The sequence below is a fragment of the Cygnus atratus genome, chromosome 2 (genome assembly GCF_013377495.2).
Source record: "Cygnus atratus isolate AKBS03 ecotype Queensland, Australia chromosome 2, CAtr_DNAZoo_HiC_assembly, whole genome shotgun sequence".
Taxonomy (NCBI): Eukaryota; Metazoa; Chordata; class Aves; order Anseriformes; family Anatidae; genus Cygnus; species Cygnus atratus.
Genome location: NC_066363.1, coordinates 38190606 through 38217874, shown reverse-complemented (window position 1 = coordinate 38217874; position 27269 = coordinate 38190606). Strand labels below are relative to the sequence as shown.

Sequence of the window (27269 nt, the reverse complement as noted above, 5' to 3'; positions counted from 1 at the left end):
TTTCACTTGAAATTGATTAGAGCAGAGAGCCAAAAAGAGATTGGTAGCAGAACTTGAAGTATACGATGCTCATTTAGATGGAAGATGAATAGACTCCACTCCTTGTTCAGTTATTTATATAAAAGAGAAAGATTCTGCATGTTGCAGAAATTAAAATGTCTGTATCAGAATTAAAATCTACTAAGAAAGGGATGTAGCAGCCCTTCCTTGACCAAAACTGGAGCTGTAGCCTTTAGTCCGACAGCAGTTAAGGCCTAAATTGTGGAATAAGACATGATCAGATCCTTTTGAGACTAAGTTGTAATATCCACTCTATTTTATGTGAACATCTTGAAAGCACAGCCACCATTAATTGTGTAAGATAATGATTACACACTGCATAAACTTACGCAGTAGTCCTTCGTGTGCAGATTTGTGCAATTTGTAGTTCTGTATTTGATGCTTGAATAAATATGGCATCTGAAGTTAAAATTCAACTGGAAAGAATCATTTTCAGCTGTGTAAAAAAATTAATCAATTCACTAATACGTTTCGAGATGGCAACAGAAGAATGCTTTGGCCTAAAAACCTTACTGCAGAAACCACATTACTTGAGAAATAAGGGTCTCAAATTTAAGGTTGTACTGTCATATAAGTGGCATTTCTGGGCTTATTAGAATCAAGAAGTGCATGAGTAAATTTCTTTGCTACTTTAAGGTTCTTCCCTCTTTTTCAATACGTAGATATGAAATAACTGTAAATTAAGTCTTTGTCCAGCCCATTTATTTGAACTGCAATTGTTTCATCATTTCTAATTAATAGAGAATTGTTTAAATAGTGTAGCAGTTGCATTTTTCAACACAACAGAATGGTGTCTTTAGGTGAAAAATTAAAATTTGCTATCAAAAGAAAGATCCCATAGTTGGGAATAGCTCCATGTAAATGTATTATGAAGAAGTCTGTGATAAATACTGCAGATCAGTCCAAGGAAGGGTTAATTGTGAAAACTGATACAAGTTTTATTTTCTTATAAATCAAGAGGTTGGTAAAATGTATGCTTACTGTTGATCATTAGAATACAAAACTATCTGTTAAAATCAATTAACATGCATATCTGATGACTGATTGTATAAATATGAAAGTCAAATAATTGTAATCGTTAACCATGGCTTCAGGTCATATGAGTTGTCAGCTCAAAAAAACTAGAGGAGAAAATGGTTGATTTGCATATATTTAATGTGGCATGCTGTACATGTGGGAATTTGAGATAAACCTTTCCTAGTAATCTGCTTGTTTTTATCTAAAAATCAGCTAGGAAATGTGGATCGTGACAGCCAAATGAGCTATGTATTGTGTTTGTAGCAGTTGGTCCACTAGTTTGGGCTTTAACATTGTACTATATGTTTTAATATGTTAAAATTGTTATTTTACTAAGAGACAGTTAGAAGAAGCTGGTTTAAAAAGTTTTTCAAAAAATATTCAAAGTTCTTACTAGGAACATACTCAAAGCTATCCCATAACTGATTGTAAGACTGTGTTACCTTTACAGTTTTTAGACTTAATGTGTATTATGAGCACTTCTTTACTTTTTATGTTAAGAGAAAAATCAGTAAGATAATAGAGATAAAGTAAAATCTTTTCATGATGTACTGTACTGAGTCAGAAAAGTATTTTCTTGTGTAAAGTTGTCCAAACAGGTAATTTTGTATTTAATTGATCAATTGTAATAACTAGAGGGAAGGGAGTGTGGCAGAGGAATGAGGCTTCTGGCATGGAAAAGATTTACGTGTTATTTATTTCCCGAATTTAATCCATTAGAGTAATTTTTTTTCATGAATAATGCAAAATATTTTATATAACTTGTAACTATTCAAAGAATCCTTCAGGTATGAGTCAGAATATAATGGTCAGTACCTCTCCATACCCGTAATTTTGTTAAGTGCATCTGTCTAGTCTTTCTCTGTTCCCATGTGTCTACTCCTGAACATGAAGGAAAAATAAATAAATAAATCTCATGTCCTAAATCTTAAAATTTCTTATTTTTTATTTTTTATTTCTTATTTCTTAAAATTTAATCGCTTCCTAAAATTTTGTTTCATTAGTATGTATTTCGTGAGTTCCAAAGGGAAGAACTAGCAATATCTGAGCTCAGATCATGTGATTTATACATGCAAAGTAGGAAACTTACTGTTAATGGCAGTGTTGAAAGGTGGAGGATAGCAGAAGATTTTATTGCTCAGTGCTTTTTACTTTATTATATTATTATAAATAAAGTGAGCTTTTTTATAACTTTGCTGTTGTAAATATTTGATTTTTTTTTTCTTGGGTGTATGGTACAAACCATTTCCTTGCATTATTACCCAAATCAGCTTTGGTGCCAGCAACGTGGTCTCCCTCTTGCAGCTGCTGGCTTCTCAGCCTGGGCAGAGTACAGAACTCACACAAATATTTTATTTCTGGTTTGCATCCTTGTTCTGTAAAATACACCTGAATTTTGCTTTAGTCTTCCATTGACCAGTGTTTTACATGCCCTGTTGAGTAAAGGCACTTCTATTATGTTTGGAGGTTGGGGAGAAAAGGGCCAGCAGGCAGAACAGGGGCAAGGAATCAAATCCAGTTTCTATCCTTACCTCTTGTGGGAAATGGAATTTGCATTAGATTGCAATAGAGAGGGAGGTGGCTCTATCTCAGGTCATGGGTTGTTTTACCTTCTCTCTGAGGTGACCTGCCTTTAAGTGATTTACATGTCTACATGAGCAGAACATGAACTATTTGAGCAGAACCCTTTAACTCAGACAAAAACTTGTTACGTGAGGAGGTCAGGTCAAGAACCATATATTAAAAACCGAAATTAAACATGAAACTAATTGAAAATTAAGCGAATCTTTAAAGGAAAAAAAAAAGTGTTTTAAGACATCAGTGACTGTAATTACGGTTTTAGCTTTACTGTAACTCATTAGTGAGAAATCAGTTTGCTACCAAAGGCTGCCAGTTTGCCTTCTGAACTGAAGCTGATCTGTGCCTTAGTGGTACTTCCTGCAGGAAATTTCAGCCTGGAGTAATCTCAGGATCGCTGCTGAGCCATTGTGTGCCCCAGTAATCCTGAAAATCTTTTAATGTGTGGAGAAATATACTAGTTTTTCAACAATCTATTACTTAAAAAGACGGGCATTTAGGACATGTTGGATGTGTGCCGGGACTGGATGGGATTTGCAGGCATGGGGTGAGAATGAATTGTCATACTTGAAAAGGAATGTGGAAATCTGGGGAGTAAAAAACTCTCGTTTGTCCCACTTCAGGAAAAAATAAATATATATATATATAGTGAGAAAAATGTGTCTGAGATTGCTTAAAATACAGAAGTTTTTTTGTACTCTTGTGTTTTGGGGTTTGCAATGTTATTAGCTCAAAGGGGAGGTATGCTTTTTCATGATGACTATATTTAGCCAGGAGGAATAGTCTTTTTTAAAGCAAATTGAAATGAGTGTATGAGAGCGTGAAATTATCAGCAGCACTGGTGCACATTTACATTACTTCTACATACTCTTTTGAATGACCACACAACAGAACAAGTGCTTCATTTCCACTGTGTTGATTTTTCTTGACAAAACATGGCAGTCTATCCAAAGGAGGGTGTTTAGCCAAGATAAATATAAAATTTATGATTAAGCAAAGTGTTTCCTTATTATAATCCCTGAAGAGAATTTGAGACTTGTTAAATATAATGTGCCCAGGTAGTTTTAAGAGTAAATTATCCTTTATGCTTTTAAATGCTGAAATATAGCAACGGCATCAACCATTAGAGATTTTACCAGCAGAAACAGCACTGCTGGCTGATTTCCTTTGAACCAACTAGCAAGAAATGATGTGTGTATACAATATATAGTTGTTCGTTAACCTCAGATTTGACATACTCATTCAGTTTTACTGGCGTGTACAGAGATTAAGAATCCAGGTCGGTGGCATGGCTTACAAAACTGTGTTGCTTCCCTGTAATGTGTGGTATGGGAGGAAGCAAATAAACTCTTTCAAGAGGAAGGATAAAAACTGATAATGTGATTACATTTCTGGCACATTTCTTTAAATGTTGTATTTACAGAATACCACTTTGACTGTATATATGTATATAACTGTACATATATACATATGTGTATATATGTACAGTGTATATATGTGTGTATATATATGTATATATGTATATATACATATATATATATATAGTATATATATGTATTTAACCGTAGTGACCATCAGTAATATTCATTACCATAAGTGGAAAATGAAACCTGGTTCAGGAGATGGGTGGATTTTGACCTTTGTGGTGTCGGCATTGGCTTTGGAGTGCAGGGCTCTAATTAAATTGTGAAGGCACCGAGATAGTGGAGAGTAAACGGGCTCGCTGTATTCTTTCAAGGACTATGAACTTCCAAAATCAAGGATAACATTAGATGTCAGCCAAGTATTTTGTCCTTCTCATGGTTTGTCTTTACATCTGAATTAGTGCCAGTTTGCACAGATTGTGTGTCAGCTTAAATACAAGAAACAGGCCTCAGTCTGCTTGAACTCGTTCCACCAAAGACTTCTAAAAACTTTTGGTAGTCTGCAAACTGTAATGGTTGTTTCACATTAAGTTGCTTTGTAGAATTATAAAACAGCTTTTCTTGTGCTTTCAAATAAAATGTTGTCATCCACTAATGAATGAGATACCATCTGTAATAATTAAGGTTATTCTACTTGTTTTCCCCCTGCAGCAAAACTTCTGAAGGTTTGCAGAAGATAGTAAGAGAACCACCAAGAAGGCTATTGCAGTATTGTAAGTACTGCGCCCAGGAAAAAAAAGCAACTTGAATTAAGAATGTTGTAAAGAGAATTTCATTTTGGGGGGGGCGGGGGGGGGAATGAGCTACATAAAGGGACTACACGTAAAATACAGAGCAGGATGTATTGTAGCAATCATGTTAATAATTTACAAGGAAAAAACTGCACTCTTGTAAAATCTAAAATTGTATCCTGGTGCAGTATAATCAGGAATTTACCAATAGCAGTGAAAACTATTTCTCTATCCACCAAAGATTGATCTAGTTTATATACATTTGTTTATTTAAAACTATCAGAATTTAGAAAATCATTGTAGTTTTGTAGGTTTGTCATTTGTTTTAGTGACTTATTGTTTAGGTTATTTTGCAGAATTATTTATTTGCTGATTTATTTATGTATTTCATTATTTATTTATTTGATTATTTAGTAAATTATTTATCTGATGAATTATTAATACATCTTCATGACATGCTTTAAATTATTTATAACTTAATTTTGAGTTTATTGCTTTTCGACGCTGCATTGTTACTGACTAGTTTTGATTTTTTTTCTTGGTTCCTGAAAATTAAAGTACTAGCTCTAAGGCAAAAGTATATTCTTTGCAGAATCCATAGATGGTTTTCAATGAAGCAATTTACCATGTAGATACTAATTTTGTTTAGCTTTGTATTGCTTAATATCACTTTTCTACTTACTTAGCTTTTGCTTGTATTATTTCATAAATGTGTCAAGATCAAATGAGTGACCTTTAAGGAGCAAAGATAAATGTTTACCATAAAATGTGTAGAAACAGAGTTGTTCTGTTTTCCCATTATTAAGTACTCTTTAATTATTCTCAAAGTTAAATTGAGATATTTTTGCCCAGATAGAATGGATGCTTTTTAAATGAGCCTCTTGATATTTGAACTAAAACATTTAACTTCTAATAAGAAAATAATAAAATCACATTAATATCTTATATGGAGACTTTCTTCTCATGGCAAGGTTTAAATATCTGGGGAGCAATGACGGTATCTTTAGACACGCAGAAGAAGATAAGTGTCGAGGGGGCAAGTGAGGAGGAGTAGGCTTTTTTTTTTTGACCCATGGTGCTTTTTGCATGCATAGGAATTTATAAGCTCCTAAAATTTAGGATGTGCTGTTGTGTGTAAACTACTGTCAGATTCTGTGTTCACAAAGAATCATTCCTTGTGCACACGTTTTGTTGTGAAGCCTGTTTTTGCCTTGCTTTCTTTTGGCAGCTAAAAAGGCCTGAGATGTCATCATTTTCTCTGATGAGGCTTGAGTAAATGCATAAAAACAGAATAAGGGGCAATTTCAGCCTGCATATATGAGCACTGGCTCTATGGAGTTTAAAACAGGTACCTTGGATCAGAAGTGGACTCAGAGTAAATGGTAATGATGCGTTTTTTCAGGAACTGTGAGCCTCTTACACCTGAAGTTACCTGTTCAACTTCAGTTCCCACTGACTACCTCTTTGGGCAGCCTGAAGCCACCTTGTAGGAAAGCGCAGTGACTGTCAGCCCTGTTTTGTAGTGCTGGAAGAGCTGTAACGAAGCGGGCAAAGCAGTAGTTCCTGTGGAAAGGAGCTGTGTGCACAACATGGCCTTTATTCTGTGTTTGGTACTTGAAATGAATTACTATATACTTTAAAGTTTTAACACAGCTTGGAAAGGCTGCATTGTACATTTCAAGTTTCAATGCTGTTGAAATACAGTAGAAATGGCCTCTGTAGACAGGTTTCACTATAGAACTTAAATTATGCATGTGTATATCCAAATTCCTTATTTTGAAATATTGAATGTATGAATATTTAATTTGTATCTTGCTCTAGTATCTTCATATGCTTGCCTTAAAGGAAGCTGTTTCCTTTGATTTATGTACATGGATAAAAATGTGTGTACAGTATGTATCAATGGTTTTTCTCTCTACAGTGTTAGATGAACAGCTTTAGATAATGAAAGCTAGTGATTTTTACTCTGCAGCTTGCTACGGTCGTATAAAACGTAAATTTGTCATATTTGTTCTATTAATCTTACTTGAATTTCAAATTCATTTGCTTTCCAGAAATATTTTTGTAATTACATACGTTAAGAAAAGTCAAGTGTATTAGAGATCTTAATGATGCAGTATTTTTGGTCTGTACGCAGTAACGAAGCCCTGAATATTGTCATTATTTGGGGCAGAGTTCCAATGTGAAATTTGCATTTCTCTTTATTTGAATGTTTTGACTGAAGCCGAGAACTCCAAGGGAGTTCCTGAACGTATACTACTAGTTTGTGACATGCTGTATGAAATTTTGTGCAGTCACTCATATTTCGTTGTGTAAATGAGGCCTTATTGTTCAATAAGCCCCATTATAAGTAATTACAAAGGTAAGTGCTGTCAATGTGTTCTGCCACCAGTTTCTCAGAGTATGAAACACTTCCTGAAATATGTGTTACTACTGTTAGAGGGTAATATAACGCAGCTTCTGTTTTGGCACTGAAAGTAGCTACTTTATAATGATGACAAGTGAAAGTACAGCCAAAGGTCACATTAAACAAGAGGTTTCTTTAACACCTCACCCATTTTCTGGATATGGTATGAAAATAGTTTTTTATTCCTCTACTCCACAGTATTTTTAAAAAGAAGTTATCCTAAAATTATTTTTTATGACTTTTATATTACTTTATGTTTTAAGAGATGGACTGTGGGATTCTAGCATGCTGACTATGGTGCTATGTATGTGTTTGAAATTAGCTTAAATTTTGGGTGCAGTTAGGAGCTATAAGTAGAATTTCAGCCTACTACACTTTCTGTTTTGCAAATTTGCTTAAAGGCATCAGTGAGTTTTTGAAAAATAACTATTAATGTGTAAAGTGATATTTATTTTGATGTTGCAGGTCTAACTATTATTTTATTTTTTTAATATCTTTTTAAGAAGAAAAATGTTTTGCAATTTTCAGGGAAAAAAATCTGTTCAGAAATAGAAAAAAGAGTGAACCTATCCATGTTGACAGAAAGTTTCTTAGCTCTGTTTTAAAGAGATCCTGCAAGTAATGCAGAAGGATAATTTCAGCTCTATGCTCAATCAGTTCCTTGTCTTACACTGAAACGGCCAACTGGGGTGCTAAAAAAAAAAAAGCATAATTTAAAAAATGTGAATAGTCATGTCGTAGATCATGAAAATGAAGCTGGCCTGTTTCACTGAGTTTGCTGAACATCTAGGAGATGCTGGTTGGGAAGCCTAAATCTGGTGTGTTATTGATAGGTGTATTTCTGTTCTAATCTAACTCCATAGAAATCGCAGAAGCCATATTAAGCTCTTCTTCAATTTATTCCATACAGATAAAAGAATTTACATCTCATGAGTCATATATTTCCTGTTGTATCTTTAATATATCCATTTTTAGTATTTTTCTTGCTTCTCTCCTCTATTGGTATGCTTAGAGGGTCTGTGTGTAGGAGCTTGTTATTTCACCCGTGAGGCACGGAGGAGTTCAAATCAATAGCAGTGTGTTGTTGACACTAAATGATGTTTCTTCTTGCCACAATAAGACTTGATTTTGTCATCCTAATGACGATAGCATGCTTCACAGAATAGGGATCAGCACTCTCCAGCTCTCACAAGTAGTAAAAAATAGTCCTTCCCTTTGAAGGAAATACTGGAGAAATACTCTAGTATTTGTAACCAAACATACAGTAGCTTTGTAAAACGAATATTCACGTTCTGTTCCACTTTGTGGGAGAACTGTTTTGCAATGCATTGTGGAAATCTGCAGTTAAGGATGTAGGACTGATCAGATTTGACAGTATTAAGGTATGTTGTTTTAAAAAGAGAGAACACACATTATGTAAAATAAAAGTTCAGGTAAAATGTGGATCATAGTAAGACCTCGGCTTAAAAAAAAAAAAAAAAAGAAAAGAAATCCTGTATGTTCCTTAGAAAAGTCTTTTCTGTACTGTTCAGGAGAATGTCTGTGGGAGGATGAAGGTATAGCCAGGAAGAAGTTGCATCGGAGGTGCAGTACTGCACTCTATGGCATGGTCACAAAGGAGCGAGCAGTTGTTCTCAACTTGAACTAAGGAGCTCATAGGGAGATGAGAGCTCTAGAAGGATGTGGATTTGAGAGGAAATAATGTAGACATTTGAAGCAATAGCATGATGATAAGAACTTAAGGACGTAATATTGGTAGCAGTAGTGGTTTTTTGAGAAGTGTAGGCTCTTTTGTGTTGGACATCTGTGAGCAATAGCAGAGATGAATCATCTGATTATATTATTAAAATACCCTGCTCTTTACATATTTCTACATTCATATAAGTGTCTTTCAATGTACGGTAGATGTTTTTTGTTTTTGTTTTTTGTTTCTTTTTTAATCTGAAAGAACGTGAGAGATAGTATGGCTGTATGGTTAAACACTTACATAGTAAATTGTGAAGTTTAGCTTGACTGTTGAACCCCAGCAGCCTGTTCTGTGAAAGCTTTTCAATAGAAAATAGCTTTATTACTAGTTACGTACATGCATCTTTTCTATTTACACTTTTTCATTCTTTTGTCTTTTTATGCAAAACATGGGTTCTCTAGTTTTCATAATATAAGTTGTATTATCATATTTTGGGATTTTGTTATCTCCCCTTATGCTTATCTCATTTTTTCTCTATGATTTTCATAAAGCCACCTGGCATTAGGTCGTATCTGATGGTTTTCTTGGAGAGGAAATGTCTCTTATTCTGCAGGCAGTGAAAAAAATCCTCATAAGACTTACAGTAACTGTTCATATTTTAGTAATGCTAGTAAAAATTGAATAAACTTTAGGCAACCTTCTGGGGGTTTTTTGAATGCACGTTAACTGCAGGAAATGAGTAGTATCCAAAAGACGACGACCGGCAAGTTCAGAATTAGAGATGGCTGAGTTTATCCACATCAAAGCCAGAAGGTTTTTGATGAGTCTTTCTCACTGAAATATGCCTTAATGAATTAAGTAAAGTGTATCAGGAGCAGTTTGCTAGCTTATTTACACTAGCAACACACTTCTACCTCAGATGCGACTTCCTTGCAAAGCGGTAGTCAGAATAGCTTAGTCCTGTTTAAGCATCTCTGTCTTCATTCTGTCCCCAGCACTGAAAGAACCAAAAAATAAGTTTTGCTGGTGTAACTTCTCCTTATTTGCATAAAGTTAGCACACACACAGAACACCACTAGCATACTCTGTCCTGACACGTGTAGGTAAAGATGTGTACCAGAAAGAGCCTCTAACATCTTGTCAGCAATACAGTGAAGATGCAAGAAGGTCAGTGAAGGAGGCTGTGCTTGTGCGGTGACTTGTCTCTACTGAAACATGTTTTCACTTTCAGCTGAAATTCTGATCTTGTAAACATTTGTGTGTAACTTACGACAAGCTGATAGCGGCCCTGAAGTCGATGTGTATTGATGTGAAGTTGATGTATAAGCTTTTCCTTGAAGTTTCTCCTAATATGCAGCCAACTAGTGAGATTTTTGCTATTATTTAACTAGATAAATTTATTTTTTTTCTGTTTCTGTGCAGAACTGGTTTTGTTTTTGTACTATGCAACTCCTCACCATGGTATGTCTAAGCTATCTCTTTTTAGTGGATTGAAAACATAAAGCACATTATGGGTTGAAACATCTTACTTCCAAATTTATAAAGTAGTTATCTTTAAACAATTTTCTATTTGCTTTGCTATGTCTACTTGTTCTTAATAAATACATGCACTATCTGGGAATGAAAGTGAAAGCAGTTTGGGACTGAGAAGTCTATTTTGGTAACAACCTGAAAGAACATATTTTGTTTGTCTAAAATCACCTAAAATCTACAGTACTACTCTTAAGACTCTTAGAGACACTTGTAGTGTGTGCATGTGCATGCAATACATTCTTAAAACAGTTAGTAAAACTAAAGGCACATCTGAAAGCATATTGTGCGTTTTCAGTGAAACATATTTTGAATAAGTAGCTAATCTGTTAAGTAGAGTTGTCCATGCATTCTAAAGATACTTTTTTCTGTGCTCAGACAAATCAAGATAGTGATCATTTATAATTTCTCGCCTCCATGAAAAGAAGTGATGAATAATATGATTGGAAGGAATGCATGAGTCATGAAATGGGGAGCTGGGCAATCACAGAAAAATTCACTTCAAAAAATCCCTTCTGCTTACCAGGATTTGTGATGTGAGTTCAGTTTTCTGTAACATAATCCAGAGATTATTATGGTAGAGGTTGTAGTAATAGCCTTGGATGGATGAACAACTCTGTAAGTCACTTCTAATATTGCTTGGTGGGTTATAAAAAGGAGTCTTTTAACTCTTAGCTAAAAGTCATTGTGGATATAGGGATGATCAGAGAAGACTTTCTCCTCTGACCCCCATGTGAATGTAAAAATAAAATATCTTAAAATATACAGCAGTTAATATTGAGTGAGTGTAGACCCTCCGGTCCCAACAGTATCTGCACTATTATAAAATAGCTTTTAAGACCTGTTAAAATATTAATAACTTTGTAGAGCACTTCAGAATTTCTTACCTCTACTTCATATTTAAATCTGTGTAGTTAGTCAACATCCATACTCTTTTTCTTGGTTGTACAACTACTGTACACATACAAGAGAATAAAAACAAGTAGTGAAACTGAATAAATGACTCGATTTGTCATAGCTCCACTCACAAAAAAAAATAAAAATCTTTTCTCCCATACTAAACTCATCAAGCATGTACTACAGAAATTGTCATGGTAGAGTCTTGCACCATCTTTGTGTCCCAGGCAAGACTTGCATAGGCAGCTGTTGTTCTCCCTGCAGTGACCTGGGCTAGGCAGCCTAGCATCTGCCTGTTTTCTATTCAGTGACCCAAGCCAGATTTCTTCAAAGCCTATTGCTGATATTTTCCTTGCAGTCATTCATGTTAATTTCTTCTACATGCTACAGCTGATTGTTGAAAGATTCCTTCCCTTTTTCTGTCCTGAGTCATTCAGACTCAGATAAATTTAAAGAGGTGATTTTTTAAATTCCTGGGTTGTGCTGAGCATAGGGTCGTTTGGATTTTCTTGCTTTAAAGCATGTGTCAGCACTATAGGAAAAGAGCAAATTAGATTTGCTTTCCAAAGAAAAGCTCCGTCTTGCCTTTTGGTCTTACAAAGGTTCTTGATCTTAAACTGAGCTAATTACATTCATTTAACCTGGTAAGAGTCAAGGTGAAGCTGTTGGTGGAGGCTTGGGACATGCCAGAGTTCAGAAGTGTGCAGAAACTAAAAGGGAGATATTTTGCTCTGTGCATTGTGTGAAAAATGCAAAACACCCTAAATGAGAATAAAAATCTATTAATGATATAAACTTTAATTAATAAGATTAAGCTGTCCTCTGGAAGGCATTAGTGCTGAACAGTTAAATGCAAAATAGTGAAGTTAAGTTCGTTACTTTTGTAGAGATACAGCTCAGCTTTCACAATTGTTGCCAATGGAAATTATGGAAAATCTTTTAGAATGCTAAATGCTTTTCAGTAAAAACAAACATATGTTTGTTTGTTTGTTTTTTATTTTCATAAGACATTCAAATATTAAAGTGAGCCAGAGGTTTTGGGGTCTTTGCACTTTTTTTTATAGTGACTGTATTTTAGGAAAGGCTATGTACCCTGCTTTCATTCTGCAATTTTAAGAATTCATTTGACAACTCCAAAATTATTTATGGGGGCAAATGATTCAGGAAAAAATGCTGTGGCTACTACTGAGTGGCTAGAATTTGCTTTAGCAGCTGAAAATGTGAAGAGCGTAATATGAACAATTTCCCCAGAATAAACGGAAGCGTAGTAAGTAAGGATGATTGATTTGGAGAATCACTTCAGAAACCAAAGGAGGTAGACATGCCCTTTCCCTAGCCATGTGTTATTGCCACTTTTATGCAGGCTGCTGCTTGCGCATCCATGCAGTCGTCTTTTGCTATATTAATTTTAATCTTTATTAATTTTCTAATCCGAATACATTACCATTAGTGCTGGTTCAGGGAAGGAGTGAGAAAAAGACAGCTGAAGAGAACAGGAGGCAGTCACAAACCAATACTCTGAACCAGTCCTGAGCCAGTGCCTAGCTAGGGTAGTAAAAGATCCTGCTGACAGGTATGTAAGATGCACAGGAAATAATTGCTTACTGTCTCTAAGGTTTATCTTCCTGTGCAACAGCAGGACCGCGAATTAGAATGTTTGGTCACTTCAAACTGTGATATACTCATTTCTACTTTTGTTGGTCTTCAGAAAGTGCAACATAATTTTAAAAACAGTTATCTTAGCAGAAAAAAAAACACTGCGGAAATAAATCTGTATTTTCTGAAAGGAATGAGCCATTTGGCTCAATATGATAGGGATTTTCTTAAGTAACTGCCCTGTGATGCAGTTTCTTCAACGTTCCACCAGTTGTCCAAGGTAAAAACTGATGCATAATGTATAAGGCTTAGATGATATAGAAATACAAATTTTATTTTACAATTTTTCCTCATATATATCTCCATTAGTTCGTTTGTCCTGTAAGCTTTTGGTTCTTAACATTTGCCAAAACTTTTTCATAGAAGGAGATTCTTTCCACTACTTGTACACTTAAGTTATTGATATGAATGAATAAACAAGTGTACTGTGTTCAGAATTTCATGCTTTAGTTAAATTCAAGATACAACTTTGTGTGTGTGCAAATAATGTGATTTTAAAGAAAGTTTTTTGTGGCTATTTCATTAAGATCATGCTATCAAATACAGTGTTTTGTTCACATGATGCTTTCAGACTAAAAAACAATACACACAAAAAGGGGGAAAAAAACAACAAAATAATGCATATGACAATATTTGAAGAAATAAGCTTAATATGGAGATTTGGGAAGACCTATGTTAACAACTTAAGGTCCTCCATAAGCTGATTTCTGTATAGCACTAGTGATCTGTAAATATCTGTTGAATGCAAATAATTTGAGCAATAACATTTATGGTTTCCCATAAATGACAGAATCACAGAATAGTTGAGGTCAGAAGGCACCTCTGGAGATGATCTAATCCAATCCCACAGCTCAAAGCAGGGTCAGCTAGAGCAGGTTGCTTGGGACATTGTTGGGTTGGGTTTTGAATATCTGCAAAGGTAGAGACTGTGCAACCACTATGGGCAACCTGTTCCAGTGCTTTGATAGTTCTCACTGTAAAAGACGTTTTTCTTACATTGAAATCAGATTTCTTGTATTTATACCTATTGTTGTCTGTCTGTTCACTCGATACCACTGGGGAAGAATCAGATTCCATCTTCTTTACTCCTTTCCATCAGAAATTTCCACTTACTGTAGTACATATTTGCCTCTTTTGTACTGGGTAGCCCAGAATTGGACACAGTACCCCAGAAACATATCACCAGTGCTGCATAAACGGCAGTAATCACCTCCCTCAGCTTTCTGGTAATGCTCTTCCTAATGCAGCCCAGGATGCTGTTGACCTTCTTTGCTGTGATGACACACTGCTGTCTGATGTTCAAGTAGGTGTCCACCAGGATGCTCTGGACTTTTTCTGCAAAGCTTCTTTCCAGCCACTTGGCCTTTGGGGGGTTATTCTTAACCAGGTGTAGGACTTTTCATGAGGTTCATCAAAGGTTAAGTGCAATTGCTGTTGGCTCATTTCTGCAGCCTATGAAGGTCCATCTGAATGGCAGCACGCCCATCTTCTGTACCAACAATTCCTCCCGGTTTTGTATTATCTGCAAGCCTACCAAGCCTGCAGTGTCATCCAAGTCATTAATAAAGCTTGTATATAATACTGGCTGCAGTACTGACCCCTGGAGCACACCACTGATGACATCTGGACTTCGTGCCACTGATTAAAAACTTCTGAGTCCAACAGTTTAGCCAGTTGTTTAGTCACAGAATCACAGAATCATCTAAGTTGGAAGAGACCTCCAAGATCACTGAGTCCAACCTCTGACCTAACACTAACAAGTCCTCCACTAAACCATATCACTAAGCTCTACATCTAAACTTCTCTTAAAGACCTCCAGGGATGGTGACTCAACCACTTCCCTGGGCAGCCCTTTCCAATGCCTAACAACCCTTTCAGTAAAGAAGTTCTTCCCAATATCCAACCTAAACCTCCCCTGGCGCAACTTTAGCCCATTCCCCCTCGTCCTGTCACCAGGCACGTGGGACAATAGACCAACCCCCCACCTCGCTACAGCCTCCTTTAAGGTACCTATAGAGAGCGATAAGGTCGCCCCTGAGCCTCCTCTTCTCCAGGCTGAACAATCCCAGCTCCCTCAGCCGCTCCTCATAAGACTTGTTCTCCAGACTCCTCACCAGCTTCGTTGCCCTTCTCTGGACATGCTCAAAAGACAGTAGACTGTACAGACTGTAGTCTGTATTTCATTGGTGTTAAAAGCTTTACTTGAGGTAAAAACATATACTGCTGTCCCTTTGTCCACAAACGTGGTCATCTTACTGTACATAGAGGACTCTCAGGTCAGACATTACTTCCCCTTCATGAGTCCATGCTTATTCTCCCTGATCGCTTTTTTGTTCTTTGTTTGGTAATGGTTTCCAGGTTTATTTTTGTCATCTTCTTAGTGATTAATATGAGGGTCACTAGCCTTTAGTTCGCTGGATCTTCTTTCCAGCTGTTCTTCAAGGTAGGAGTGGCATTTGATTTGCTCAAGTCCTCAGAACCCTGTCCCGGTCAGCACATCCTTTCAAAGATTATACATATAAAGATTGTATCTTTTGCTGCTGATGCACCAGATGCCCTTCAAATCACTTTGCATGTTCACCTCCAACTGGACTTCAGCTTTCTTAACCCTATCCCTGCATTCTTGGACACTGTCTCTCTATTCATTCCTTTTAGGTTTCTTGTCCTTGCTTCCACCTCCTGTGTACTTTATGTTTGAGTTTTGCCAGTTGCTCCTTGTTTACACATTCACGTCTTCTGCCACCTTAGCTTGTTTTCCTGCTTTTTGGGATGAACCATTCTTGAGCTTGGAGGAGAACATTTTTGACAATTAAACAGCTTTCCTAGACTCTTCTGTCCAGAACCATTTACAGGATTCTTCCAAGCATATGTCTCAGCAGGTCAAAGTCTGCTCTGCTGACGTCTACTGATCCTACTTCTTGCTTTTTTCCTGCCTCTGAGGATGCTGAACTCCATCGTCGTACAGTCACTGCAGCTAAGGTTGCCCCCAGCCTTGATATCCCTGATCAGTTCTTCCTTGATTTTAAGTACGCTATCTAGTAGAAGGCCTCTCACTCATCAGCTCCTTGACAATTTGTGTAGGGAAGTTGTTATCAGTGCACTCCAGAAAACCTCTGGGTTACTACTTCTGTGCAGTGTTGTTCTTCCAGCAGATACTGGTGTGGTTAAAGTCCACCATGAGTACTGGGGTCTGTAAACATGAGGGGAGTCTTAAAAGTTTTACCCCAGGGTTTGTTCCAGTCATAAATGAAGTTGTTAAAGGTAAAACGAAACTGTTCCTTTTCAAAAGGAAGAAAAGGTAAAATATGTGGAATATGTCAGAAAAACAGTTGTCTGATACTAGGAATTAGTTGTTGGCCTGATAAGGTAGAAGCAATTTGGGGTAGAGATCTTATTTTTACCCAGGTATTGTATATGAAGCAAGAGATTAGCAGATATTTTGCTAAAAAGTTTAGAAAATTGCAACTAAATATTTTTCATTTCTTCATGCATTATTAACAGTGCTTCTGCAAAAACATGATCATCCTCGGTATATCTTTTTGACAAGCCATTCCACAAAAATTTCTACTAACAGATGATTAAATATATGGAAGGAAGAGTGGAGGAGGAAGGGGTAACATGAAAGAATTGCCAAAAATCCTGTGATGCAAGGTTTTATTTTTGTCACTGATTATTTTCTGATACTGAGTCTTTTTCAGTCTTTTATCTTTAATTTTACTTTTTAAATATATTGCTGTTACTAGAACTACATCGGAAGTTTAGTTACGCATCTTGTAACTTTAGAGTAGGACTTTTAGTGTATGCTAGAGGCCTCTTGTTTGGAGTAACATGGAGCTTTGGAAGACACAATGTTCTAGCTTTCATGCATTGCTCTCAAGTAGACAGCGTTACCATAATCTTAATAATTTGAGAACAGCAAAGGCACAACAGAATTGCATTCCATTCATACAGTACAAAGAGGTGTTGCATGTTCCCTATGGTTGTGTCTACTAATCTGCTAGCTAAAACGTGATTAGAAGTTGGGTTGGTTTCTCTCACACTGCCTTTTTTTTTGCTGATTACAAAAGCAGATTACTCCATAAGTCTGGGCTTTCCTTACATATAGCATGAGTTTTACTGAACACCTATGCCTTTTATTTGTTGTATAAAATAGCAAAATTATGTTGTTTGCACAACACGATTTTCTGCAGAACACTGAAGAGATCATGGCGTCTACTAGGGTTGGTATATGCTCAGAATGGAATTTTATTTATTTCAGGTATACACTGTACTTCCCTGAGATGTGGGCAACATGAATGAGGCCTGCTTCTGCTACTAAATAATAAACCACCTTTACTCTCTTATGTAATGTCATTTTGTGCCTTACTTCAATTTATTTAATCCTTTTCAGTCTTTGAGGATGATTCTTAAATGTACAAAAAAAAGAAGGCTTTATAGGAGGGTAGACCTAAATGTCTGCAGATAAAGAGCTGTGGTAATGAATATGTTTTCTTTAAAATTAAACTTCTAAGGATTCCTGGCTTGGCTGACCTACTAGTTGAGTGACTTTTGTGTTAAAATTGAAAATCAGTCAAAAGCCTTCTTCAGGAGAAAGGGGAAAATAGGATATTTTAATCATTTTTTATTCAAGTATTTCTAGGTTGATGTAGTTGACTTTTATTGATGGGACATTTGGGGGTGAGCTGCTTGGTTGTTTTGTTCTGCTTTGTTTTTGTTTTGCTTGGTTGGTTTTGTTGTTGTTAGTTTTGTTTGGGATTATTTTTTCCTCTCCAGAGTCTTCATGTAGTTTTAAGCCTTTATGGCCACTATGTCAGATGACTCAGAGGTCAGTGACTGGCCAGACTTTAGTTTGTAACCCTTAATCGGAGTTATCTGATTGCTAATAGCTTGCATGGATTTTTACAGGCATTGTTTTATAATGAGTATTTTTGTTTAAAATGATTTGCAAGTACAGGTTTTGGAAGGAAGAAAATTTTACGAACATGTTCCTATATGAAAGTCTCCCTCAGTTGTTTTAATTTACTGATAACTTCTTGTTTAAAGTTCCTTTACATAAATTTACCTAACAGGGTTCATAACTTCAGCTTTCCTTCTATACCTTGTAGTCAGCTTTGGTTACCATTTTTATGCTGATGGTGGACAGAAAAAGTCTTTCGGTAGCTCAGGTTAAAATGAAGAATCTTGGAGTTTGAACCAGTGCTTTCTGCCCAGGTGGTAATGTTGGATGCACTGTTCATTTATATAGCCCAGAAAGCATTGCTGTGTGAGTCAGGAGATGAAAAGTTTGGTTCCTGATTCACTGCCACATGCACCCTGTAGCCCTTCTCTGCTTCACTTCTTTATGGTAAAGTGGAGATGACAGATCTACTGAATGGTAAATGCAGATGAAACTGAGCATAATTACTAAGTGTTCCTTTCTTCTACATCTCAAGGTTTTGTCAAAATGTACAAATAGATGTGATGGAAAAAAAAAAGTATGAGGGAAGGAAACTAGAATGATGAAGGTGAAAAATCACACCAAGATGACAGAGAGAAAATCTGTAAACCTGTGCTGTAGGTGAAGACATTTTGTCTAAACTGACTTTTGGGAACATGATTCTTGTTTTGGGATAAGTAAGATTATAAATTTATCCAGTACTGTCTTAGGCACATTTCTTACAAAACAGACATTTTTGATTATAGATGGAGCCAGAACTGTTAGGACCAGAAGGAAGTGCTATTTCTTTCTCATACACAGGAAATAGCATATGGGAATTTCTCATACACTTTTTTTCTACTCTTACAGAGACAGGTAAAATTTCAGTGAAACTTCCTCATTGTGTAAATTGTGGCTGATTCCCTGTCTTGTTCCTACAGGCTACATGATACTTCTGCCCCTCTTTTTCAATCTCAATCTCTTTTTATTTTTATTTTTATTTTTATTTATGTGACCTTTAAAAATAGTCTAAGGCATTGAAGACTCATACTAAGAGAAATGTGTCCAGGTCTATTTTCTGCCCAAGTGCAAGTCTATGTATTTGTTCCAAAAAGATTCTATAGTAAGTTTACTTCAAAAGATAAATGACAATACAGCTTTCTGGATCCCATTATGTATAGGACCTATATCCAGAGTGTACAAGCAACAGGCATCATACTTTGGATTTTTTTTTATTTGTCCATAATAAGTACTTCTTTACGAATCTAAGCAGCTGACACTGAGGCCAAATGACTTTTGGCTCTGTGATTTGTTGCTGGGATCAAGTGTGTTTCGCATCTTTGGTAGGCTTCCTGAGAGATGCTCCCTCTTAGCAGAAGCTAAGATCCAAGTTCTTTGAAGTCTTTTTTGGCCCAACTGCTGGGAAGAGCGTAGATATCAATACCTTGCCTGTGATTCAATTTCTTCTTTTTTTTTTTTTCTATTTACAATATTGCTTTTTGTTAATGTTTGGGACCATTTTGGAACACTGCTTGTCATAGTGATAAAAACAGTCAATCCTTCTGACAGCGTCATTCTCTGAAAAATTTGGGGAGATTTGAATTTGTCATGCTTGCTTGGTTGCAGTAGTTGATAATCTGTGTTTTAACTGAAGGACAGTAAAAAGTCTGTACAGTAGAAATGGAATACAGATTTTACAGTCTCACTAAAAAGAAGAATTGGTGTTTGAGGAAAAACATGATAATTGTTTTCAAATAAGTCATCTTAAATTTCCTGTATTTGTGAAAAATTTTGCAAAAACATGATAATTGTTTTCAAATAAGTCATCTTAAATTTCCTGTATTTGTGAAAAATTTTGCACTGTTAAAAGTAGTTTGCAAATATATTTGTGATTTGTATGTCAGCTACTTCGGACTTGTAGTTCATACTGTACTTTTCTCTATATTGAGATTAATGATGAGAAAAAGGGTAAGACATTTTTGTTATGGCCAATTTATTTCATTTCAGACTGTATTATCATTTGGTGAAAGCCCTATTGATTAGCCTTCATAGCTTTACAGAGCTTTTCTTCTAAGCACTTAAAGTTTGAGTTGTCTCAGTCCCATAGGACTGAAAGAAAGCTGTTAGTACCATGAAATTCTTCTTCTGTATGTTTCCAACAGCTTGAAGCCTCTTCTTGGAATGCAAAATATTAGCACGTTAATGTTATTAACCCCTTTAGTACAAAATGCTTTTGGAAGTAAAAATATTTTTTATATCTTCAAAGTCTGGATTGTTTCTTCTATATGAATACAGTTTCTTAAAGCTGAAAAATGTGTTGCTGTGCAGCAAACAGATGCTGCTCTAACAATGCAATACATTATGTACCAAAAATCATCTTGGTTTTAATCATAGATGCTGATTTAATGAGACAAGACTAGCTTACATCAAAAATGGATTTAGGGTGTGATTTTGTTTTCTCTGTGTTTTCTCTACATAATTAATAGGAATATGGTACCTTAAATATTCTGTTTTAAATTTGAAAGTGTACTTTGGTTTCATGCCATTTTATACTCCTGGTTTCTAAATCTACCTTGTATAATGCTCTTTTTTTATTCCTTTTGGTGATACAAACACAAAGGCATTAGTATATCTTGTATTGTTAATGTATTTACAATAAATGAGATATTCCCTTAAAAAGTATTGCCTTTTTTACAGAATCATTCTGTGCATGCTTAATCGTCCCATTTTGGCCACATCTTCTTTTTCATTTGTTTTTCTGAATATTTCCTGTCCAGTGTTTTCATCATATATTTACCATGTGGGATGTGTAAGATGTTTGTAACTAATGCTAGTTTATGGATCAGAAAAACAATTCTAATCAATGTCTTCAGACATTATCAGTACTTTATATTTTGAGAACACGCCTGGCCCTCTGGGAGCATTTCATTGTTGATATCTCTTCAGTTTAACTTTCATTTTATTCTACAGATATTCTGTAACTCAATGTTAGGTGCTAGCTCTAATCCTTCTATCACCAGATATAAATTTTGATTGACAATTTTACTTTTAGATAAAGTCAGATAATACTAACTTGGGGGGGAAAAAGTCTTCATATTGTGTTTTTAATTCCACTGAACCCAGCAGAGTTAAATGTAGTTTGGATGCACAGGGAAGAATTAATGATTGGAAGATACAGAGTTGGTAAATTATTTATTCTGGCCCTGAGGAAGCTGAAAAGCTGAGTGAAAGACTAATAAATCATTTGTGGTAGTGCTGGTTGTCACTTCCAATTATTTTAGACGGTTTTGTGATAAACTGCAGCACCTGCTAGATATCCCTGCACCATCCCTTGATGCTTGCAGTGCAGCTTGTTCAGTCGATTATCAAAGGCAAATTTGTCTAAAGTTTCCTCAGGTTGGAAAGAGAATTACTTTTCTGAGTCACCCCTTCCCCCATTTTTTAAGTTCCTTTTTTCATTGCATGCGTGAAATAGATAGAATCTACAAGATGTGTAGAATTTTATTCACATAATGTACATTCAGGTATATTCGATTGAACCTCTGAGGAACAGGATGAGGGGGTGATGTGTCTGTGCGAGTGTAAACCTAACCTTGAAAGGCTGTCTTCCTTTCATCTTTCTGAAAAGCAGCGCTTTCTGTGGTTGGTATAAGATCTAGTATTCATACTCGAGTTTTGAGGATTATGTTGGAGCTAGGACTGAAGTTGCAGAGGAGACTGACTTGAATATCAGTTGACTTTTTTCACCTGTTGATTTTTTCCTACCTCTTTTATTCAGAAAGTCTTCATTTAAAATTCCAATTGCATGTAGAGGCCCTGTTGCTCCACACTGTGCAACACTTGAATAAATAGAGATTAAGGCAGATAAAAGTAGCTGGAGGGCTAGAGGGAAGATTTAGAAAGAGTAAAGCAGTGACTTTGAAAAGGGGGAGAGAACAAAATTTTGGTAAGATAAAGGTTGTTGATAGAGAAAGACTGAAAGTGAGATGGACAGTGAAGGAAGAAAGAACTGGGACGGGTGAGCAGAAGGCAGTTGTTTCTTTATGCCACTTCAGTGAGAGTAGCTTTATTAGGCATTGTCTCATTTGGCTGCACTTGGATCGCTTTTTTTTTTCTTCTTGAGACAAAAGGACCAGCCTACCCTAAAAATACTTGTCTTTCCGAATTGAAAAAGTAGTAAAATAAGATACAGTTTTATATGTATTACTTGAAAGCTTCTAAATTGTTAGTGTAAGAAAAGAAGAGAAAGTACGAAAAAAGAGATGAGGTTCGTGGAGTTGAGCTCAAAAGTTAATTTTATGTTGTCCAAAGAAGGGTTAGGAGGGATATCCTTTTTGGATACTTATACCCTATTTCTGCTCATCTTGTGGGACGGACTGCAAAAATTGAAAATCATATTTCTTTGGGTTTTGTCTAAAAAAAATCCTAAAAATCTAGAGTGCATCAAGTAGTCAGTTTAAAGCTTTTGAGATTCTGTTTCATGTCTGTGCTGTTGGAGAAGTGCACCTTATACACAGTGCCGAAAGACTTGCCAGTGCTGTAACTTAACAGGTACACAGTAAGTTTTCATTATCTTGTCATTATCTTCCTAGCCTAATCCACTCAAATAGCATTGAATTATAAAATTTCTAGTTTATTGCAACCCACACATCTAATTCTTGGAAAGCAAAAAATTCAAGTCATTTTAATATATTTCTTTCCATTTTTCCACTACTGGGACCCACTTTGGGGTTTTAAGTGAAATATTTTTCTTAGAAAGTGATGTTTTGCAACAGATAACTAGTGCAAGACAAATCAGGGCAGTGACAATGTTGACTAAAATACGAATCAAGATCTTTGTTTTCTTGCTCTAAGTCTTGTTCAAATGGAAACTACTTTTTTTTTCCCCACTATGCTTATTATGTTCAGGAAAGAGTTATATGAACTGCCAATTCCTTATCTTACTTCCCAAGATGACTTCAGTATAGAGAGATAACGCGGAATTTCAGGTCTAGATCTGTGAACTTTAAGAAAGCTCCATGAATTCACCTGTATAAGTTCCAGAAAGTGACACCAGGTGCCAGAAAAACATTGTGTGTTCTGTTAAGGGGCTTTTGTTAAGTTGTTTGGGGTTGCAGCATTTTTTGCATAGCACCCTGGAAGTTTTTTTATTGTCTCAATGTATATAATGGCAACCGTTGATGGTAATACAAAATAGACAGTCTATAAGAACTAATCTGTGTTATTATAATTCTATGATTATTAGGGAGACTGTTTCTGTAAACGTGATATAGGTGTTTATACCACAGAAATCAGTGGAATTTTTTGTGTGGCTTGAATCAGCTGTTTAATCATGATTTAAATCAATATCATCTAGGTTTTAATCATGGTGTTTTTAGTTTCTTATGTTCCCAAAGAAAGCTGATGTCCATGGTAAATGTTGATGCATAAATAAATACACTTTTGCTGTAGTAGTTTTATATTTATTTATTGCTAGACACATTTGGTGCATTTTTTGAGAAATCACAGATCGTATAATGTAACAAAATAATAATTTTTATAATACAAGAAAGTGGAAGACCTATTAATTTACTTTTAGGACTTTTAAAATTCATTACTTGTGTCCATTTCACATATTGGCAATGTGTTAAATGTACAGAGATAATACATAATTGTTTGTAAGGCATTTTCATTTGCAGGATAAGTATTCTGAATATATGTTAAAAGGGGAATTACATTTTGAAATTAAAATTGATTAATGAGGTACTGCTTATAATCACTATGTTCTAAATAACTGGTGAATTTTGTCTTCAGACAAAATGCTTATTCATAATGTAGAATAGGAAAACAAAGCTTCCTGCTTTTCCTGTTGTTTTACAGCTTTGAAAGTCACTGAACTTACCCCTTCAAAAAAAATGAAAAAATCAGATATGGTTTCTTAGCACCTGCTTGAGAGCCTATTGCAGTCAGAGAAGCTGGATAAGCCCAGGAGCAAACTATTTCCAGGTTTTCATCCACTTTTTAATTTGTACCTTTAGTAGTGGGGCTTTTATAAAAGAGCAGGACAGCTACAGTGACTCAGTCCAGACATGCTTCTAACCTTGTATCCCTTATTCAGCCTGAAGAAAGGTGCTTAGGGAGAAGTTTAAGTCCATGACAGTGTTTCTCACATACTCTCTTCTGTGTTCTGGAGATGGAGCTTTCAGGTGAGCAGAATCAGAGCTGATGTCTTTCTACCTAGCAGTTTTCAGTTGTTTTTGTTTGTTTGCTTGTTTTTTCTTTTTTCCTGCTCCCCCCTAAAATGGGTTGTTATGATTTCAGATTTAATTTTAAATATATTTTACAAGGAATTATATTAAATATTTAAAAGCATATACATCAAGCTGAGGGCACTTGGCTTTTTGACTTGCCGATGAGGAAAGATATGGTCAGGTACTTGAGCTTCCTTTAATGGCAAAAGAAATGGGAGGAAATCTTTCACAGTATCTTTTCGTAGCAATGTTTTCCACAAGATACTCTGACAGTGAATAGTACAAGGTAGGTGAAACAGTTGTTATTCACTGTTACAAAGCTGTGATTATTTTACCTTTTAAAAACTTCTCTCCTATTATAGAACAGACAGGAACCTGAGCCATTATGACTTCCATTGAACATCTCAGCAGGATTGCTTTTTAAAGACCTTACATGCATTTCCAAAAAAAAAAAAAAGCTGTTGTAGAAGAGCTTTCCTCCAGTAAATAATTAGTGATACGTCTTTGCGTACTGCAGAATGGAATAATGCAGTGAAGGTAATTTGGGTGTTAAACTATAAACAGCATTATCCTGCTTTTCCTTTAAAAAAAAAAAAAGTGAATTCTGGATTGCTGGTGAAGACATGTTGATTTGTTGAAGTACACTAGGTACAGTGATTAAAATATTGATTTGAAGATAGTTTAGCACTTCCATAAATATCTAAGTAGTGTGCTTTCTTTTCCAATTAAGTTAATTTTAGGAGCTATTCCCAAATACTGAATGCTTTTTTCTCTGCTATGGAAAATAATGATAGATTGTAGAGTTAGTAAGCCTTGTATCACTTACATGGTAATTTTTGGGAACTGTTTTAAAAGTTGTAGTAAGAGTATATCCGGAAAACAATGTCAAGGATAACTAACCTTGATTCAAGCATGGCGGGTCAGATACCTAATTTACTGGAGTTCTTTATTATATTTCTGCCATAAGAAGTAAGAGGAATACACTGCATACTTTACTTTTCAAAATGATTTTTGCTAACAAGTTGTGGAAAACAGAAGATAGAACTGAATTGAGAAAAAATAAGGTAAAACCTTTTGTCTTTTAAATCAGACTATGTTTTAAATCTGCCCTTTTTTTGTCATTTAAAGCAAATTTCCACACAGCACAGCAAAGATATTTGCCAGTGGAAAGGGATTCTTGTGTGAAGATCGTGGTTAGTTTTTTAGAGTTGTTTTCCTGTGGAATGGCAGTACAAAGTGAATGGTGTAAAAATTAGAGTAAACAGCTGCTAGTAGCAGGGAAGGCGGTAGGAACATGGAAGCTGTTGGCCAACAAATGTAATACTCCAGTAGACTGGGGTCTTGTTTCTTCGCTGAGCTGCAGTGCTCTCTTCCCCACAGCATTTTGGGGAATGCTCCAGTGGTGCTGCATTCTATCAATCTCTTCCCAAGGGAAGAGTTTTCAACAAAATAGTCTTTTGTATTGTTTTATACGCATTTTGATATGTAGGTTAGCAAGAGTGAGAAATGCACTTTGGGCTTGGTGATGATTATGGTTGTCGGTTGATGGGAATGTTTTTGTTTCATGCTCTTGGACCAACCTCCAAGAAAGTCTTGTGTTTCATGTGGAAGAGTTTTTTGCCTTTATAATCACAGGGAATTTTCTTTCCCATGGAATTCTGGGTAGTCATTTAAATTGAAGTCAAGCGAGTGCACAGAAGAGAGCTTAAAACCAGAATTGGGTGAGTTGATCTTAAAATATGCTGCAGCTGAGTGATGATGAAGACATAAATAATTGAATAACTTTTAGTTATTGTTAGAATGGAATAGAGTTCTCCAGCTAACGGAAGAAGTGATAGTGTGTTTTTTCAGAGGATGCTGCCAAATATGATGTTAGCATCAACAAAGGATGTAAGAGTGTTGCTAGGCTATGGGGTAGATTGGCCAATTGTTGATTAAAAAAAAAAAAAAAGTTAAATTGAATTTTCTGTTGTTTTCTCTTGACCAGCCCCTATTCAGTCTCTTCACCGGATTGAACATTGGCCAGATGTTGGTCTGTGAGATGGTTTTCTCCAAGTGCTTTAAGATGACGACATGATCACAGGCAGCAATTGGAACAGTGAATTGGTATACTGTTACTCCTGTCTGTGTCACTTGCTAAGTCACAGAACAGCTACGTACAGATCTTGAAAAGGAGCAGTGAAAGAAGTGATCCTTCAGGAATTTCACAAGGCAAGGGACTAGTAGTCAATCTGGTGTTTTCTACCAGAATATCTTAAAATACTCTAATTCAGTAACCAGGATTTGTCACATCTTTTAAGGTTGGTGAGAGTTTGTCATTGGTCAAAAGTTTTTGAGATAGACAGAATAGTGAAAGTTGTTATTTTTCCTCTTCATTGATAAAGAGGTCATTCAGAGATGCTGCCAAGTGTTGGTCTAAATCTAAATAAGCTTGTAGTAGGCCTTTGAGAAGTAATTTCAGGATTTTCTTAGGAACAGGTAATGTGAGACTGAGGAGTAAAACTACTGCTGATTATGGTCATTCATTGTTAGATTACTGAATATTTTAATGAGGAATGAAAGATTTCAGTTACTGCACTGTATGTGTCTAGAGCTATGCAAGTTCATGACTCTGCAACAAGAGCCACAGATCATGGATTAAATCCCTAAAGCTTTGCATGGCTGTCTCACTATGTTCAGAACTTCACTCTGTCACAAATCATCAGTTAGCACCATGGATATTTCTTTGGGAAAGAATTTGGTAATTCTCTGGGCACTGTTGGAACAACTGCCTAGGCTTGTGGTGTGGACCCAGACCAGACTTTGAAATCTATGCTTCAATTATAGGTATAATGCATTGATTTCTAAATTTCGTTTTTTTTGGTGCTGTTTTATTTTTTATCTTTCATAGAACCTGAGTTAACTAATAGCGAAGCTGGTTGTTTCACTATGTTCATGAGTGGAACTGAAATAGAGCAGTCAGGTCACCATGGTGTTGTCAGCAGTACTTTCTTTGCTGGCCCTGGAATCTGCGGGTGCCACTGGCACTATCTGATGTAACCAGCAGCATTAGACAGTCTTGTTGACCACTGCCTTAAAAAGGCAATGTTTTGTCAAAGGCACAGATTGGGTTGCAATAATCATAATTTTGACATTTT

At 35.8% G+C, this 27269-nt stretch overlaps 1 protein-coding gene across 4 annotated transcripts in view; it reads left to right on the top strand.

Annotated features, from left to right (window-relative positions):
- Positions 1-27269, top strand: part of TBC1D5 (TBC1 domain family member 5) — a 323220-nt gene that overhangs the window by 22782 nt on the left and 273169 nt on the right. For all 4 annotated transcript variants that reach the window (XM_035556416.2, XM_050708888.1, XM_050708886.1 and 1 more), the window contains exon 2: positions 4731-4792. The gene's annotated coding sequence lies outside the window, so the exon portion shown is untranslated. The remainder of the gene's footprint in view (positions 1-4730; positions 4793-27269) is intronic.